The sequence below is a fragment of the Dipodomys spectabilis genome, unplaced genomic scaffold (genome assembly GCF_019054845.1).
Source record: "Dipodomys spectabilis isolate Male_0828 unplaced genomic scaffold, ASM1905484v1 ptg000134l, whole genome shotgun sequence".
Classification (NCBI taxonomy): domain Eukaryota; kingdom Metazoa; phylum Chordata; class Mammalia; order Rodentia; family Heteromyidae; genus Dipodomys; species Dipodomys spectabilis.
In genome coordinates this window covers 2,790,449-2,805,708 of record NW_024870811.1, presented here as the reverse complement: position 1 = coordinate 2,805,708, position 15,260 = coordinate 2,790,449, and the positions used below count along the sequence as shown (strand labels likewise).

The window sequence follows — 15,260 nt, the reverse complement described above, 5'->3', positions numbered from 1 at the left end:
ATAATTGTGTTCTACACATTTATTGACAGGATACAAACCTTAATACATATATACATTTGAAGGCATTTGATGTGTGAAAACCCATCAATATAAAATATAAAGTAATTTTGATAAAAAATAAAGGTGACTCAGAAGAAATTATAAATGCACAAACAGTCTTTACAGAAACAAATTCTTAGAGATATTTCATGACTTTGAAAAGGATAAAGTGGCTGAAATTAATATAAATTTAGAAGTATGACAATTCACAAAAATATAAAAAGATATTCATGTATATCATTACATAAGCCAAAGCAGAAAGCAAATGTTGTTTAGATGACTTTTTAAAATATACTTTCTCAGGAACTGGGAAGGGGGTTCAGTGGTAGAGTGCTTGCCTAGAATGAATGAGGCCCTGGGTTTGATTCCTCAGTACCACATCAGTAGAAAAAGACAAAGGTGGTCCTGTGGCTCAAGTGGTAGCACTAGCCTTGAGCTGAAGAGCTAAGGGAAAGCACCCAGGCCCAACAGTTCAAGCCCCACGACCAACAAAAACAAAATCAAAAAACAAAAAAACACTATCTCTCACTTTTGTGTCCTCAACTCTCTAATACGGCTGCTTCAGCCTAGGGCTAAGATTTTAGCTGTGGACACATAACACTCCTGATTCAGACTCTACTTGAGAAAAATTTTAATGAATATTTTGTTCTTAATTTTGCTCTTTGTAAATTCATATGCACCTATAAAACATGGTGTGGCCATCCCAGTAACATTCTCAAAGTACCTCCTAATGACGACTTACAAAAACTTGTATTATATTACAACAAGGAAAACAATGCTACAATAAACAAAACCAATCATTAAATATTAATGATTAATAAATGAAAAATGAAACAATTACCAGTGTTTCCAGTATTTGAAGTATACTACATATTAGGTTTTACTATTTTTTCATAGTTTCAGAGTTTTATAGGCTATGAGTAGTCTTTAAAGTTTCCCATTAAGATTATTATTTATGGCTCATATCATCTGTATATGGCTTATATCATCATTTGTTCCTCGCTAACCTATAAAGTAAGGAAGCCCTAAAGTTTTAACAGAAACTGTGGAATTAACAAAGTCTTAACTCTTCACTCTGCTTCTTTACACAAAGACTTTGCAAATTCTCATTAGTAAAATTTCTATAAACTCTGAAATGTACACACTTAGTAGTATATGCTGCTACAATAAATCTTAAATACTTTATGGAAAAGTTTTATGACCTGTCATATAGTCTTAATTTTGGCATATATATAAGCAAATTCCCAAAACATTAAAACTTTTAACAAACCTTAACACTTGCTTCAATGTTCATTATGAGAGGTGCCTTGTATAGAATAATTGAATTCCTCCTCTTACACATCCCTTGAACAACAAATATCTGGAATTATGTTGTTTGTGACATGTCAATCTTGATTTATTCATAAATGTGTGCTTATATAAGAAATACATGGTTCTAAAATTTCACAACAATTCTTTAGAACTTACTTTCTGTTGAATTGTTTAGTTTAAGAAAATCAATTACACTTTATATATAAAAAATGTTCTGTGCTCAATTCGCCAACACATACACTAAAATTGAAATGATACAGAGAAGATGACCATGGCCCCTGTGCAAGGATGACAAGCAAACTCATGAGGTGTTCCATATTTTTACAACAGACGCTAGAGTGGATGTGGCCAGAAGGGAACCCTACTGCATTCGAACCCTACTGCATTCTTGGATGGGAGTGTAAACTTGTTCAGCCACTTTGGACAGCAGTATGAAGGTTCCTCACAAGATTCCACATAGCGCTCCCCTATGACCCAACAATACTTCTTCTGGGCATTTACCCAAATGATCACAAACAAGACCATACTAAAACTACCAGCACTACTATATTTATTGCAGCATTATTTACCATAGCTAAAATATGGAACCAACATCGATACCTCTCAGTACATGAATGGATCAAGAAAATGTTATAGATAGATAAATAGATAGATTGATTGATTTCCATTGTGTGTGTGTGTGTGTGTGTGTGTGTGTGTGTGTGAGTGTGTGTGTGAATAGGAATTCTATACCTCCATCTGAAAGAATGTCATTGCCCAATTTGTTAGGAAATGGAAAGGCTTGGAAAAATTATATTAGTGAAGTAAGCCAAGTCCAAAGAAACATAGGTCCCATGGTTTCCCTTATTTGCAATAAATAATATATGTCTGGGATAAGCAGAAAAGGTCAAAAGCTATGTGCATATGACCAGATAAGATGATGTTAAATGAAATGACCCCCAAAGTAAGTACACAAGTGGGGTTTTTTCTTGCATGCTGTTATTTCAAACGTATTTATAATGTACGATGTGTTTTATTGTTTCTTTATATGTTCCTCGCCCACAGTATAACCTCTGTTTTCACTGTATTTGATTTTGGTGCACCTGAATCTTGTATATACACTTAGCTAATTGGGGAGGGGAAAGAAGAAACAAAATGGTTAACTAGGAATACTGGTCGACCCATTGTGACAATGAGATGCACAAGACACTATGTTGAAAGTTGAACTTTACAATTTAGGTGGGGTTGGGGGGGATGAAGGGGAGTGTACTTGTAGAGGTGCGAGGGAAGGGATGGTGGGGGAAAAAAACACAAAGGAGGTAGTAACAATGCCTGAGAGGAAATGGACTCATTAACTTGCTCATGTAACTGAAACCCCTCTGTACGGTATTTTAACAATAAAATACATATAAAAATGTTCTGAGATGGAAGAGTTTATTTCCCCTATTATACCCATATAATATCATTAACTAAGAAATTAATGCAAAACACTGACGTGAATAAGTGTGTGAGTGTGTGTGTATATGTGTGTGCCTGAATGTTGGCGTGCTCAGAGTTTGAACTTAGGGCTTTAAGGTCTTGCTAGGCCTTTCCCCTCTAGTTTGGTGAGCTAGTATATTAACTACATCTCAGTTCATGCTCTTTTCTAGTTCATTAAAATTTTTGAAAAATAATCTCATGATTTTTTGCTCTGATTGGTTTCCAAATGTTATCCACAGACCTCAGCCTTCTGAGTACATATCCTGAGTAGTCAGGATTACAAGGGTGACCAACCAGCACAAAGCTTTCAGAAACATATTAAATGTAGAAGAAAATTTACATCATGAGTGCCTGTTTTATCATCTACATTTAAAGCATTTTGGAGTGATTATATGTGAATTTATTTCGTTTTTGGATTCTTAAAAGACAGTAAGTGATGAAATTTAAAAATTTTAGTACTTTTTAAAAAGGAAACTGGAAATGTGGAATAGAAGAAATTTGGCTCTCTTTGGACCTCAATTTATAAGCTCATCTCTGTGCATGATAACCCAATGTCACCAACACAGTCTGTGTTGAAGACAAAATGTGGCAGAAAACAAACACCCTTGGCAACAATTGCTATGGTATTATTTCTTGGACAATATGTATATTGAATTGAGTGTGTAAGAGAATGGAGAGATTTTACCTACCTTTTTTGTATTGCTGAAAGACTTGTGGAAACTTTGACTGATTTCCTTCCTCATTGTGTGTCTTTGGACCATGCACTTAGTGCCTTTAATTACAATTTTTCCCAACATTATAATGGTAATAACATTAGCATTACAGCAAATATCATCTTAAGAATTAAGAGGCATGACACTGGTGAAATACTTAAGTTTCTATGAATAAGCTTTGAGTTTGGTCAGCAATTTTTTAATATTAAATATAATTCCATATGTATTACAGAAACCATTACATGTAGAGAGAACCCAGAACTAATGTTATCAATTGACTGTGATCTGCTTTCAAGGAAGCCAGGTGGATAACTTCTCATGCTGTAATTCAAACTGGTTATCTTGTCTTGATAGTGTAAAAATATCAGGGACAGAATAATGAAGAAATGTTGTGCACTGAGCTGAAGCCCATATGAAAATGTGCAAAACTGATAAAATATAAACTTATCTGAGCAGTATATTGTGTTTTACATCATTTAAGTTAAATTGCAAAGATAGAGAGACCTAGAAGAATGAATTCTCCTTTTGATACCCTATCATAGGGACTTAGAAGGATGAACTTATCTCATTCTTGGAGAAGCATCATCGGATGAGAGGAACAGTGTTTTTTGTGTTTGCTTCCTTCCATTTATTCTTCAGTTTGAAATCTGAACTACTTGAAACTGAAGGAAACCAAGGGAAATCAGACATGCAGGCTTTGGAAAGAGCAATAAACATAAAATAAAATAAATATAGCCTTGTAAAAGGTCAAACTAAATTGAGTTTTATAGTCTCAAGTGTAAACAGAAAATGATCTAAGCAATATCATGTATTGAAATTTTTAAAATGTGAGGAGATGCTTAATTTTTTCTTTTACTACTATCTTGAATTAATTATTGATTTTGTATAGAGAGCTTAAAGATGAGATTAACAAGTAACATGAATAAAAATGGACAAAAGTTCTGAATAGGCCTGTTTTCCAAAAAGCCCTGAAAATCACAGTGGGTTTACAAAGTTGTATTTAATGCCATTTCGATGCTGGCTTAGTGAACAGAAGTCATTAGAGAAATGCAATTCAAAATTACTATGATACTATTTCATAACTATTATAACTCTTATCAAAAAAACTCAAAAGAACCAGGTGTGGTGGTAAAGGTTTGTAATTCCAAGCATTTAGGAGGTTGGACTAAGAGGATTTGAGTCTAAAGCCAGTCTGGGTTACTTCACCTATTAGAAACATGCACTTTCATAAAACTCAAAAGGTAATAATGTGGGTGAGAGTATGGAGAAAAGAAAATTCTCTACACTCTTGGTCAAAATACAGGCTCGTATTCTCGTTGTAGAAAGTAGTATGCATTTTCTAAAAAAATGCAAAGTTGAAATATCATCTTGACTCACCAATCATGTGATTGCTTCTCTCTGGGTAACTCATAAATATATTTGTAGTTCATTGTTATTCACATTATGCACAACAGCAGCCAAGATATACTTCGAAGTTAAGTTCAAATCCACACAATTAAAGCAACTCTGGTACATGCACAAATACATGTTCTGTTTCATCCTTAAAATAGCAAGATACTTCTCCCATGAGCCACAACTTACAATGACCAGAAAGATGTAATCTAAATGAACAAAAATGTTGTCTTCCAATCTTTGTAATACTACACACACGCAAACACACCAACCTCAAACATTAAGAGAGAATTTTTTTTAAAGTAAAGCAAACTGGAATCACTAGGGCATTTAGGTCACAATGTAGAAGATAGTAGATATGCAGGATGACCAAGTACAGAGTTGTAATGTACAAGATGAGGTTACAGGGGACTACACTGGCCTTACAAAGGAATGAAGCTAAATAAGTAGGAGTTGTTCTTCCGAATGAAGCTAAATAAGTAGGAGTTGTTCTTCCGAGTAGGGTTTGCTCTTTAAGTTGTTCTTCCTTCAGTAATGGATGAGATTAATGTAATTCTTTAAATATACTTGCCTGTTTGCAGAAATAATATCAAACAATATAGCAGTAATGTTCTATGCTCAACATAGAACAAAATGTCAAATTAAAGTACATGAGATTATTCTTGATAAAAACTAATTATTAAAAATAAGGGAAAACCTGAGACCTATGTTTCTTTAAGTCTGGCTTACTTCACTTAATATGATTTTTTCCAAGATCTTCCATTTCCTTACAAATGAGGTGGTATCATTCTTTCTGATGGAAGCATAGTATTCCACGTGCATGTGTAAGTGTGTGTGTATGAGAGAGTGACATTTTCTTCATTCATCTACTGAGGGGCATCTGGGTTGATATCATATCTTAGCTATGGTAAATAATACTGTGATAAACACAATTGTGCTGGTAGCTTTAGTGTGGCCTTGTTTGTTGTCACGTGGGTAAATGCCCAGAAGTGGGATTAGTGGGTAATAGGGAAGCATTATTGTGTACATCAAGGATAATCTTAGTAGATGAGCAGAATAGCTCACTATCTATTTACATATGATCTTATAAGGTGATTCCAAGTGAAATGAACTCAAAGACATGTTTTTGTTGTTGTAGTTCTTAATGTAGTTTGTGATTTCTTTTTATCTTTTGTGTTTTCCCCACCAATGTTTATCCCCTGTAGTCACTGTATTTGATTTTGATACCCTGGTTATTGTAAATATGTTGATCTGAAATAGGAAAGGGAGAGGTAAATAAACAAAATAGTGAGACAAAGGACAAAGGGGGAACCTATGCAAACGAGATACTCACAATATTTTGGAAATAATCTTGGGGGATGTTAGGAAGGAAGAGGGAGTAACATGGGGGAAATGGTAACAAGTTAGAAAAAAATGAATTCACTAACTTACTTATGTAAATCTAACCCCTCTGTACATTAACTTGATAATAAAATTTAAATAAAAAATAAAATACATGAGAGCAGCAATACAGGAGTTGAGAGTGGGGAAAATATTGTACTATACAGAGAAAAGTAGAACAGCTGTGGAGTACAGTAATTTCACTGTAACATAGGAAGTGATAAACTAGCATACACCTTTTCACCCTCATGTCAGTCACTAAACAGGGAAAACAAAATGCAAACAGAGTAAAACAATAGAGATAAAATAGAAAAATAAACAATTAAGGTGAAGAGATGATTTGGACCAAGAATAACAAATGACACAGGAAGCAAATAAGCTGGTAAGTTTAAAAAATATTACCCATAATAGTATTTTTTTACATCACAATTTGTTAGAACTATAATTCAAATCACAGTTTAATAATATATTATTTTAATAATGTTATTATTACTGATTTAATATTGAATGTTTAACATATAATTTTAATTTTAGTAGATATAGAAAAGAAGAAAGTGAAACTAATTTTAATAATATATTTCATGAATTGTAAAATTGAGAAGCATTAGAATTTAAACAAACATATCATTATTTCAATAATAAATCATCATTTCATTTTTGTGAATTAATTTAATAATTCAAAGTTTATTCTACACTTAGCACTCATCATAACATCAGATAATAAATTATTGCATATGACTCTTGGTATTAGGTGAAAAGGCTCAGCACTGTAGTAAAATTCACACCACACATTCTCCAGGCAGTGTATGAGGGTATGATTCCTCTTGTCTAGCTTAAATTGTGGAAATTTGATTACTACATGCATGTTAAATTCCTGTCTAGGAGACATCCATAAAATTATATACATCCATAAAATTATATACAGTATTTCTGATGATGCTTACAGAACATATTCATTAAATTTTTATTTTGTGCCAAATAAATATTTGTAGAGAGACTGAATTTCTGAGTAGATGATGGTGCATGTGTGCCAGATTATACATATTGAGGCTTATTTTATATTTCTGACATTGCTCCTATAGTTGGATTTAATTTTCCATAAGGTGTTAAGTGTATTATATTGGATATATGAAAGTAATGAATGTTTATTACATTAATCCATTGTCACTTGTCTAATCCCAAGTATAAATTATCCATGTGTTTGAAGTAATGAAAAAAACAACAGATATAAGCAAGATAAATCTGTCTAATCCCAAGTACAAATTATCCATGTGTTTGAAATAATGAAAATGACAACAAATATAAGCAAGATAAATCAGACTCTAGACAAGTATTTCCACCTTTATTTTGATAGTTGGTCCTCCTTTACACTACAGTATATTCTTGGGAAAATGTGCTCCACGCTGACCACAACTGAAGAATATTATGATTTAATCTATCCTAAGAGAAAAAAGGAAGGTAATCCTTCCTTCCAAAATTCTGCTCCCAGAGATGTGGTCTGTTTTATGGTAGTGACTTGAAAATGAACATTTTTCACAGTCAACTTTGAAAAGCCATCTTGATAGACCATTGTTAGAGAGGATTATTCATGGCTTTGCAAGGATGCCAGATTGCCTCATTTTGAAACAATGAAAACAGGAATTTAGTCAGCTGTTTTTGTTTCTTTAGGAGAAAAACCTATTGAGTGTAGGCCAGGGGATCATTGGGACCCAGTGAAGCTACTACCTTGAATAGTAATCCTAGACCTCTAAAAAAAATACTCCAGTAAGCACAGCCAGTCAGAGCTGCTATCACAGCCTACATGAAGTCAGGCAAAAAACAGAAGATGAGAGCCATTTAACTGATAAAAACATATTTTTATGAGTCAGACTGAAATGAGACTCTAGAGAGAGGGTCAGAAATACTGATTAGAGAGATTAAATTTGTCACACAAAGATTGGAAAATAGAATTCCTTGTAGAACAAATAAATCATAGAAAGCCTGTGCATGTAAGAATAGGACAGCAGACCAAATTCCAGAAATGCACATTTTCTTAGAGGACAGCTTAATTAATTATCAATGGAAATCTTTGGATTCTTAAATATTTGACCACATGTGGGAGAAGGCCAATTACTGAAGAGAAAGAAAATGTCATCACTCTGTTAGGATGTTCAATCACGTTACGAAGTAATCAAGCACAGACTTGTAATTTTTCCAAATGAGGGGCTCATTTGATTTGATTTAGTAGTTCTTGATTTATTTGCTAGCAATTCCCATACAATTGATCCAGTCCCACATCTGAGTTGATATTTACTGAAGTATTCCCACATGAAGGAAAAGAGAAAATTTACAAATGTATGATGACATGAATTGAGGGTGAAGTGTTCTAATACTGATATCTGACGTTTAGACACAGGAGAAGAGGTGGATTCTCTTTTTATATAAAAATCCCCCATTTTTTAGCCGGGTGCCAGACCCTCACAGCTATAATCCTAGCTACTCCGGAAGCTGAGATCTGAGGATTGCTGTTCAAAGACAGCTGGGGCAACAAAGTCCCTGAGACTGTTATCTCCATTGAACCACCAGAAAACCAGAAGTGGCACTGTGGCTCAAGAGGTGGAGAACTCACCTTCAGTTGAAGAGTTTAGGAACAGGTCCCACTCCCATAGTTAAAGACACTTGACCAACAACAACAACAAAAAATCCCCCTTCTCTTGGACTGCCTACATCTTTTCCTAACATTCAACAAAAAGCCCTTTTATCACCCGCTACATTTAAGTCCTAAACTAGCTAGTGCCAATAGAATGATTTGGTATCTGATGTGAAAAGTTTCATATTTGCGGAAACAAATAGCAACAGGGTTAACGTTATTTTCCATTCCTTGAACTCTTGCCCTGGGCCGTGAACATGGTTATGTGGTAGCTTTAATGTGAGCTTGTTTGTTATTTATTGGGTTACTGCCCATGAGGGGAATTAATGGGTCATAGGGGAGATTTATGTTTAGTCTTTTGAGTACTCTCCATACTGCATTACAGAGTGATTGAAAAAGTTTAATTTGGAAGGGAGTTCCGGGAAGATGGCAGAGGAGAAGCTGGAGGCTAAACAAGCTCTCGTATAGAAAGCAGTTTTAGTGTTCCAGTGAACAGTCCTAAGCCAGAGAATCACACCAAGTGTGCCATCACAGGACAGAGAGTTAGGCCACAGAGGGAAAATCCAGGCAAGGAGATAGATTTGAGCACTAGCCAGCAGCTGCTACTGCGGCTGCAGCGGTGGTGAAAACGGCCATAGCTGCCATACCTGCAACACAGAGAGTCCAGGACAAAGGAGTCAGACGCGGCAGGCGAGCAGATTCTATTCAATATCAGCAAGAAGCAATGAGAGCCTGGAATGATGTATGCCATGCCCTAAAGACAAAAACTGTCAAACAAGAGTACTGTACCCAGCTAAACTCTCCTTCATAACTGAAGGCCAAATAAAAACCTTTCATAGCAAAGAAAAATTGAAACAATATATCTCCACCAAACCATCCCTACAAAATATTCTTAATGATGTCCCACACATAGAAACCAACAAGACCACAATAAAGGCCAACAAACTGCACCCAAACTGAGAATCCAAGAACCATAGCAAGAACCCAGTACCTCTAGCCCCCACGAAGGTGAATTAAATGGCAGGATCTCCCAAATACTTCTCAGTCCTATCTCTCCATATTAACGGACTTTATCCAATTAAGAGACGTATACTGTCTAGTTGGATTAGAAATCAAGATCCTTCTATCTGCTGCCTTCAGGAGTCACATCTTGCCCATAGAAACCAACACATTTTCAATGTTAAACGCAGGAACAAACTCTATCAAGCAAACGGTCCCCATAAACAGGCAGGAGATGCAATCCTAATATCAGATAAAATATACTTCAAATTAAAATTTGTGAGAAGAGATAAAGAAGGTCGCTACATACTAATTAAAGGATCTCTCCTTCAGGAGGATATTACAATTCTACATATCTATTCGCCCAACAACGGAGCACAAAAATTTATCCAAGAAACACTACTTTCCCTCAAATCCCACATAGATCGAAAGATATTAATTGTTGGGGATTTTAACACACCACTTTCCCCAGTAGATAGATTCTCTCAGATCACAAGGGAATAAAATTAAAACTCAACACCAAAAGCCACCAAAGAAAGTCCGGTAACACATGGAGGCTGAACAACACACTGCAGAATCATGAGTGGGTCATGGAGGAGATTAGAAAAGAAATTCAAATGTTTATGCTATACAACAAAAATGAGCACACAAATTACCAGCTCCTCTAGGACACAGCAAAGGCAATACTCAGGGGCAAGTTTATAGCTCTGAGTTCCTACATCAACAAAATTGGAGAGATCTGAAACTAACAATTCAATGAGACATCTGAACCTCCTGGAAAAAGAGCAGCAAGATAAACCCCAATCCAGTAGATGGAAAGAAATAATTAAAATTAAATCAAAATTAAATGAATTAGCATCCAAAAAAACTATAGAAAGAACCAACAAACCAAAGAATTGCTTCTTCGAAAAATTAACAAAATTGACAGACCCTTAGTAAATCTTATCAGAAATAGAAGAGAACACACCCAAATAAATAAACTCAGAGATGAAAATGGAAACATCACCACGAAAACAACCAAGTTTCAGAACATTATAAGGGAATACTTCTCAAAACTTTATGCTAATAAGTTTTAGAACATGGCAGAAATGGACCTTTTCCTAGCAAATATTGATATGTCAAAACAAAACCAAGATCAGATAACCAGCTTAACAGGCCCATGTCAAGCATTGAAATAGAAACAGCAATAAGAAACCTCCCATCTAATAAAAGTCCAGGACCAGATGGTTTTACAACGGAATTCCACAAGGCCTTCAAAGCAGAGCTCACACCAATATTCCTCCAACTCTTCAATGAAATTGAAAGAGAAAGTTCACTACCGAACAAATTCTATGAAACCATCATAACCCTCATCCCAAAACCAGGCAAAAACTCATCAAAGAAAGAGAACTATAGACCCATTTCTTTGATGAACATTGATGAAAAACTTCTCAACAAAATTTTGGCCAATCAACTTCAACATTTGCTCCAAAAAATCATGCACCACAATCAAAGAGAATTCATTTCCGAGATGCAAAGGTGGTTCAATATACGCAAATCAATTAATATAATTCATCACATCAACAGGAGCAAGGATAAAAACCACATGGTTATCTCAATAGATGCAGATGAAGGTTTGGGAAAAACTAAGAATCCATGGAACATTCCTCAATACAGTAAAGGCTGTATATGACAAATATACAGCCAGCAGAATACTTAATGGTGAAAAACTAAAGCCATTTCCTCTTAACTCAGGAACAAGACAAGGATGTCCTCTTTCTCCACTTCTCTTCAATCCAGTATTAGAAGCCTAGCTACAGCAATAAGACAAGATGCAAACATAAAGGGGATCCAAATAGGGAAAGAAGATGTAAAACAATCCCTCTTTGCAGATGACATGATCTTGTATTTAACGAATCCCATAGATTCCACTCCCAAATTACTCAAGCTGATTCAAAATTTTGGCAAATTAGCAGGGTGTAAAATTAACCCTCCAAAATCAATGAATTTTCTGTATGCCAACAATGAGAAAAGTGTGGCTGAAATTAGGAAAGCAACTCCATTCATAATAGCCTCACAAAAAATAAAATACCTAGTAATTAACTTAAGCAAAGAAGTGAGGGACTTCTATGATGAAAACTTTAAAAACTTGAAAAAGAAATCAATACAGAACTTAGAAAGGGGCAAAAACTCCCATGGTCTTGGATCGGAAAGATGAACATCGTGAAAATGGCAATACTTCACAAGGCTATCTACAAATTCAATGCGATACCTATAAAAATTCCAACTTCATTCTTCAAAGAAATAGAAGAGGCAATCCAAAAATTCATATGGAACAATAAAAGACCCCGGAGAGCAAAAACGATCCTCAATAGAAAAAATACTGCTGGAGGAAGATCTATACCAAATTTCAAACTCTACTAAAAAGCCATAGTAATCAAAACAGCTTGGTATTGGCACAAGAACAGTCCTCAGGACAAATGTAATAGAATTGAAAAGCCAGAAAAGAACCTACAAACCTATAGCCATCTAATTTTTGAACATGGAGCTAAAAAAAACAAGAATGGAAGAAAGACAGCCTCTTCAGTAAATGGTGCTGGCAAAATTGGTTAACTACTTGTAGAAAATTAAAACTAGATCCTTACATATCACCCTGCACCAGAAACAACTCCAAATGGATCAAAGACTTTGGAGTCAAAGCAGACACTCTGAAAAGATTACAGGATGGAATAGGAGAAACCCTAGGTCTCCTTGACGCAGGTTGAAATTTTCTAATTGGAGACTCAGAAACACAACAAATCAAAGAAAGGTTGGACAAATGGGATCACATGTAATTGAAGAGCTTCTGCATGGCAAAGGACATAGCTAGCAAGATCAATATAAACCCCACGTATTGGGAGAAGATCTTCACTAACCATACAATGGACAAGGGTCTCATATCTAAAATTTACATGGAACTCAAAAAATTAAATCCCCCAACAACAAAGTCTCAAAGAAACAGCTGCCTAATAAATAAGTGGGCTAAAGACTTAAAGAGAAACTTCTCTGAAGAGGAAAGAAGGTTGCCAATAGACACATGGAGAAATGCACAACCTCCCTACCCATAAAAGAAATGCAAATCAAAACGACATTGAAATACCTCATCCCACTTAGAATGGCTATAATCAAGTACTCTAATAACAACAGATGCTGGAGGGGATGTGGACAGAAGTGAACCTTACTGCATTGTTGGTGGGAGTGTAAAATTGTTCAACCACTTTGGAAAGTAGTATGGAGGTTCCTCAAAAGACTCCACATAGAGCTCCCCTATGACCCAGCAATCCCACTATTGGGTATTTACCCAAATGTTTACAAACAAGACCACACTAAAGCTACCAGCACAACTATGTTTATTGCAGTATTATTTACTATAGCTAAGATTTAGAACCAACCTAGATGCCCCTCAGTAGATGAATGGATCAAGAAAATGTGGTATATATACACAATGGAATTTTCTGCCTCCATCAGAAAGAATGGCATTGCCTCATTTGTTAGGAAATAGAAGGACTTGGAAAAACTTGGAAAAAATTATATTAAGTGAAGTAAGCCAGGCCCAAAGAAACATAGGTCCCATGGTTTCCCTTATTTGCAATATCTAGTATATGTCTGAATCAAGCAGAAAAGGTCAGATAATGTGATGTTAGGAAAATGAACCCTAAGATATGTATTCAAATGTTTTTTTCTTTCATGCGATTGTTTCTAACACATTTATAAAAATATTTCTTTGTTGCTTTGTATGTCCCTCCCCCACAGTATAACTCCTGCTTTCACTGTATTTGCTATTGTTATAATTTGTGGAGGGAAAGGGGAAAAACAAATCGTTTAAATAGCGATACAGTTGGTCCATTGCAACAATGAGATGTACAAATCGTTATGTCAGAAAGGAAATTTACAACTTTTGTGCGGGGTGGGAGGAGGAGAAGTGTGGGCGGGGGGAAGAGGGGAAGGGATGGGAAGGGGAAACAAAGGAGAAGGCTACAATGCTTGATAAGAAATATACTCATTATCTTTCCCATGTAATTGCGACTCCTCTGTACAGTATTTTCACAATAAAAAAAGAAAAATTTTAATTTCCCATCAACAATATAATAAAGTTCCAATTGGCTACATCCATGCCAGTATTTGCTATTGTTAGTTTTCTTGATAATGGCCATTCTAACTGGGGTGAGGTAGAATCTGGGTTAAAGTTTTGTATGCATCTTCTAGCTACCATAAATTAATGAATCCATGAAAACTAAGTTTCTTTAAGTCTGCATTCCTTTCTCTTAATGTAATTTTCCCAAACTTTCATTTTCTTGATGACCGGTGAAAAATCTTCCTTTTTGAGAGGTGAATAGAATTCCATTGTGTGTATGTGTGTGCGTGTGTGTGTGTGTGTGTTGTGTGTGGGTGTAAGATGACTATAGGCCCAGGAGTTCATGTATCATATGTAATTTTGTAATTCTATATTAAATTTGGATTCTTTTCTTTTTTATTTATTTTTAAATGGTTTTTTATTGTGAAAATACTGTACGGAGGGGTTACAATTACATAGGCAAGATAATGAGTACATTTCTTATCAAGCATTGTAGCCTCCTCCTTTGTTTACCCTTCCCATCCCTTCCCATCCTCCCCTGCCCCCTCCACGACCCCTCCGTCACCCCCCCTCCCGAACCAAAGTTGTAAAGTTTGTTTTCCACATAATGACTTGTACATCTCATTGTTGCAATGGATCCACCCGTATCCCTATTTAAACGATTTGTTTTTCCCCTTCCCCTCCATAAGTTATAACAACATTAAATACAGTGAAAGCAGGGGTTATACTGTGGGGGAAGGATATATGAAACAACAACGAAATAATTTTATAACTGTGTTAGAAACAATCGCAAGAAAGAAAAAAAAAACATTTGAGTACATATCTTAGGGTTCATTCCCCTAACATCAACTTATCTGACCTTTTCTGCTTAACTCAGACATATACTAGATATTGCAAATAAGGGAAAACATGGGACCTATGTTTATCTGAGCCTGGCTTACTTCACTTAATATAATTTTTTCCAGGTCTTTCCATTTCCTAACAAATGGGGCAGTGTCATTCTTTCTGATGGAGGCATAGAATTCCATTGTGTATGTATGCGACATTTTCTTGATCTTGGATTGCTTTCTCTACGGCATTGAGGAATATTGTTGGGATTTTGATGGGTATTACATTGTCAATTGTTTGGGGGCAGTATTGCAGTTTTCACAATGTTATTTCTTCCAACCAAGAGCATTGAAATGCTTTAAAGTTTTCACAGTAGAGGTCCTTCTCATTTTTATTTTATAATTAATTCCTAGCTTTG

General features: G+C 35.3%; 1 non-coding gene across 1 annotated transcript; it reads left to right on the top strand.

Moving 5' to 3' along the window:
- The first annotated feature begins 1,566 nt into the window (after positions 1 to 1,566).
- On the top strand, positions 1,567 to 1,673 carry LOC122116441. Its single transcript, XR_006148972.1, has one exon. It is a non-coding gene; the product is annotated as a U6 spliceosomal RNA (small nuclear RNA).
- The last annotated feature ends 13,587 nt before the right edge of the window (positions 1,674 to 15,260 follow it).